Raw genomic sequence first — 5,342 nt, 5'->3', positions numbered from 1 at the left:
AAGTGCTTATTCAACTTAGTTCTCACAACACTTTAATTCTGCTAAGTTTTGAGACACTGGTTTCCATAGAGAACTCATGGCCGAGATGGGTTCCTCTTTGATCACATCAAAGTCATCCTCAGGAAACACTGTACAGGTCCCTGCCTTGTGACCTAACAAAGGAGCAATTGATAGAACTGAGTGAAGAAATTATGGAATTGGTAGTTTAAATTGCTCTAAGTCATTAAAGTCATCAATCCTAGGCAATGTAGTAGTGTTTAAAGGGAGAAAAGGAGCTGTTTGGTTTTTGTTTTCCTGTCACCCAGAATGTTGTCCTTGGAAAGCGGAAGTGGGATAGAACAGGGGCCATAAAGTGGCTTAAGAAGTCATGTGGTAGCCTGCAGCAACTTTAATGGTGACCAGCTGGAGGGCACTTTTTATTCTCTGTTGAAGGTTATTTCTTCTTGGGGGACTTAAAGTCCATGAAGTCTACCCACATTCCTTAACTGGAAATTTCTAGCCACATCCGTCCCACATCTGAGAAGATCACATGTGCTTCTGTGGACATCTTGAGAAGCTCTGTTCGAACCCTCACATTTTATTTCACTTCTCCATCAGGCTCTGGTTTGGATTCCAGAAGTCCTGACCTAACCACAGCCATAATGAGAGAAGATGTCATACATTCTCAAGTGTCCCTAAGGAGTATTGGGAACCTCCATGTCCCATGAGGCTGCCAAGCCAGGGTAACAGCTCAGCTTCTCCGTGAGTGACTATGTGTCCTTAGGCCACTGGCCTTGCTCCTGTCACTTTAGGACAGAGCAGTTGGCAACTGTCTACGGTCGTCAGGGCCCCAGCCATCATCACAGGGGACTTCTACAATAAAGTCATGCTCTGAATGTCCCTGTCCACACATCATAGTGCAGACTTCTTCATTGTAGTCTGCATTTGTAGCCCAGAGGCTTCTACTGGCCTGTTGAGCAGCCCAGACCTGTTTTCTGGGTGGATCCGGCAGTTTGCATTGGCACAAGGTAAGACGTGGGAGCCTGCACAGTTTCTTCTAAGATGATTATAAAGAAGAAATTCAGGAAAGAATGTGTTTTTAAGAAAGCAATGGTGGAAATTCCTGGAGAGGCATGATGTGGAGGCTGTTCCCTCAGCCCCTGACAGCAGAAGCATCCACCCCAGATGCTGGTGGTGTTGAGGAGAGAGACCCTGAGCCGGGGGCTTCCTGACTATCAGCTCCTGGGGTGACAGTGCTGCGAGAGTCAGGTTTCCTGTCCCCCAGTTCCAGGAAAATGCGGCCTCTTCCGCAGGGAGTGTGTACATGGGGAAAACAGCTTTGCCTCACAGCACACGTAGCAGAGCCCCGTGAGCGAGTGCGGACAGGGGTGCCCAAGGAGGGTGGGGGACGAATGTCCCTCCCGGGCTGGTTGGGGGAGACCTGAGGCACAGGCTGAGGAAGGGTGTGCTTACAGGTCTGTTTGGGCACAGACAGCCCCTGGCGGACCCCAGTAGGGCTGGTGAGGAGACGCTGTGGGAGGGAAGGTGTGAAGGCAGGTTGGGGTCCAATGAGAGGCCCTAACAGGCCCTAACAGACTTCACTCGAGGCTGGCTGATGACTCGTGGGCACTTGGTAACTTTGTGAAGGAAAGGGCAAGGGGAGAAGGAAGACACGTACCTCAGTCCCTCCTCCCCCACAGTCATGGGGCCTCTCGGGAGCCACCCAAACCTTGCTCCCACTATCCCGTACTCATTCATTCAACAGAGAACTGATTGAGGGCCTTCTGTGTACAAGGTGCTCCCAACACGTGTTCCTCCGGGGGTCAAATCTCAGGTGCGAATGAAGCTGAGGTGCCATCCAGGGCCTCAGAGAGGAAATCATCAAAGAAATAATTCAAGAAAACTTCTGAAAGTACAAGACATGAGTTTCCTAACTAGAAGGACCCACTGAGCACCCAACATGATGACTGAAATTTTGCAACATTGGAAGCGCAAAACAAAACAAAAATCGTACAGATGTCCAGAGAGAAAAAATAGGTGACACACACACCCACAGGAATAAAAAAAAGTCACATCCCAGCCATGGGAACTAGAAGGCAATGAAATCAATTCACTGGTATTCTGAAGAAAAATTAAATTTCTGATTTAGGAGTCTATGTCCAGCCAAACTGTCAACCACATTTCAGAGAGATCAAGATATTTTAGACACACAAGGTCTAACTTCCCACGTTGCTTTCTAGGAAATCTACTAGAAAATGTGCTTCCCCCAAACGAGAAAGTGGAAGATGGGGACACGGGAAGTAAGGGACCCAGGACAGAAAGGCAATGAGGAGAGCCTGGAGCATCCCAGCAAAGGGGGTTCCCAGGTGTGTTCTGATGGCCTGCAGGCACCTGTCAGACCCAGACAGAGCAGACAGGTCTCAGACCTGCTCAGAGAGTGAAATCAGTGCCTCCACGTGTCTTGAGAGGAGATTTGGACAGATGCAGAACATTCTGAGGCTGAATTCATAATAAAAACAAGGAAATCAAGTAAGCAAAAAAAAAAAAAAAGATGATTTTAAAGTTCAAGGAAAAGAACTTTGCACAGCAAATTGCTCTTGGTTCATCGATGAATAAATATTCTTTGGTCAAAATAACATAAATATAACACACTGACCTACACAATGTCATGATAGGCTGGTATTGGGGAGGGAGGGGCCTGCTCAGGTGCCCTGTTAAATCCCAGGGCACCTAGCGCTCGCCTCTAGATCAACGCAGGGCTCCAGCCCCCACTGGCAGAAAATGAGGGACAGATCCCAATGCCATGAGAACGCACAGGAAAGAAAAATGCTTGAAGTCTCTAACACACACCATATTCTCTTGTTAGACTTGGAAAACATTTGCCCAGTTCCAGATCTCCAGGCTTATTCTCAAGAAACATCGCTACTCACATCTATTATAAGAGTTCCCAGGGAGAGCGTGGTTGAGTACTTAGGATTCCAATTTACATATTATGCTCTCGTGTTTCCCAACTTGAAATACCACAGTTAATGTGTCAACATTCAAAACACAGCACTCAAGGTATCTGCTAATGTTTAATTTAATCTTGCATTTCTCTGGCACCTGGAGAAATTAAGAGCCTGGGAAAATAATGATTAGCAAGTGTTTGTGACTTAGATAACCCTGCAATTGCGAAAAGCACTTTTAAGTGTTTTTAAGGTGTTTATTTCTCAGCACCTCTCCGTGAGCAGGTGGCTCCTTTCCAGACAAGTTAAGTGAGTTTGGAGTATGTGAGGGAGAGCGGAATTCTCATGACATTCCGTCCAGGTTCATCCCTGTGTGTAAAATCTAGGGGGGGTGGGCGCTTCCTCAGCACAAAACTGGATTATAACCCCGCATCAAGTGGTTACATTCTGCGGCCGCCCACGCCACTAGCAACAGAAGAAGGAAGCCCTTCACCCCAGTAGACTTGCACAGGCAGAATGCACAAATCTCTTGTGTTGTTTTCCTCTGACACGGTAAATCCCATCTTCCTCATACTTGGACATCTCATTCCAGAACATTCAGACAGTATTGTTTAGAGGGTTGTATCCTTTCAAATGACACGGAGTGTCGTGTGCGGGAGCCGTGACCCTTTCTCCTCAGTTGTGCAGTCAAAGTAGCTGCTGGTCTGAGGGATGCCCTGGCCGGTCCCCAGAAGAGCACAACGTAAGCGACAGTGTTTCTCAGTCTCTTCTATTTTAAAAAGGGGAGGTAATGCTTAATGTAAAAGGAATGCGTTGCTAATTGTGGGATTTGATGTATCCGCATGGGTGGGGAAAGGCAGGAGGAAGGATCCTGTTCTTGAAGCTCCCAGCTCAGCCCTGGGAGGTGGCCCTGAAGATGACACCAGCCCCTGCAGGCCAGACCCCATGACTGTCCTGTGGGGACTTGTCTGCTGAGGTGGGGACCCCGGATGCCACGGGTCTGGGGCAGGGCCAGGGCGCTTGCAGCCTCTGGGCCAACAGTGTGTTTCTCAGGTAACTTCAGGCAGCTGTGGAGGAATCCAAGACTGGCTTCTGTCCTCGAGCTCCGGGTGCGAACCACAGGGTGTGTGGCGGTCCCCACCCCCACCCCCGTATCTCTGTTCATTGTATTTAAAGTGATTAAGCAGAATCATTTGGAGGGGGGAGCTTTTAAAATAAAAAAGAGGGACTACGAACCACTTTGGATTTTGTTTTTAAAGAAAATTCCTAAGCTTTAAAACTGTCACCTTTCAGACAGAATAGTGTCCACATACATCATTTTGAGAATCTCCAGCTCCCTAAGCAACATGGTCCTTTTTTTTTTTTTTTTTTTGCTTCATAGTCTTAAAATTCACATTTCCTAAACAACCAGTGGGTTTATCTTGTGTTTCCAGCCACAGAGTTACGTAAAGGTTATTATTTTTCAAGGGAATAGCAGAGAACTATTAAGGAAACCAGCCTAAAAGAGGAGAAAGCCAGCAGACTGCGGCAATGATTTGAAGTTTGAGCACATTTCCACGCCTAAAGTCATCCGGTTCCAGACTGCTCACCTTGCCACGGAGCCTCCTCACTCCCTCCCCACAGCTGTACTCGGGGAGCAGAGTCAGAAGAATCGGGGCTCCTCGGGGACCAGCCCTTCTCGTCCCTTTTCTCTGTAAGCTCTGGAGTTTTCTCATGCAATCCACAAGCATAAAAATTAGGTGGAAGTTGATCATAGAGAAATCGAGATTCAAAAACAAGCCAGAGGGAGGGATGTGGGATCTCGTTCTGTAAGGGGAAAGTCAATGGCCAGGAGAAGCTTTTCATCGGACTTAGTCAATCAAGGCCTGACCAAGTCATCTAGCCACTGGCTGTAACGCCTGTGCTGGATTTGGAGGTGGGAGGGGCAGAAGTTAGAAGAAGCAGCATAGGAATTGCCTCCAGGGTCTCCTTAGTGCACAGGGAGGGGTGAGAGAGTGATGGCCCCATGGTCCTAACTCCCAGAAACTATGGTATGTTACCTTATATGGCGTATTCTGCAGATGTGATTGAGTTAAGAATCTTGGGTGGGAACATTATCTTGGAATATTCAGTGGGTCCCCATGCAAGGTCCTTCTAGTGGGAAGAGGGAGGCGGGAGAGTGAGAGTGAAGATGGGGCCGAGGGGAGGGAAATAGAGATTTGAAGATGGCACGTTTCTGGCTTAAGAAAGGGGAAGGAGCCATAAGCCAAGGAATTGAGTGGCCTCTAGAAGCTGAAGAAAGCAAGGAAATGGGTCCCCCCAGAGCCCCTGGGGGAGCGCATTCCTGCCGGCACCTTGATTGTAGCCCACTGGACCCGTGTCAGACTTCTCCACAACTGTAAGATAGTTAATCTGGGTCACCTTAAGCGTGTAAGAGTG

The sequence above is a fragment of the Enhydra lutris genome, unplaced genomic scaffold, assembly GCF_002288905.1.
Source record: "Enhydra lutris kenyoni isolate GAN:26980312 unplaced genomic scaffold, ASM228890v2 scaffoldscaffold36, whole genome shotgun sequence".
In the NCBI taxonomy this organism is placed as follows: Eukaryota; Metazoa; Chordata; class Mammalia; order Carnivora; family Mustelidae; genus Enhydra; species Enhydra lutris.
The sequence above is the reverse complement of the archived record's forward strand: the minus strand, read 5'-3'. Positions refer to the sequence as shown.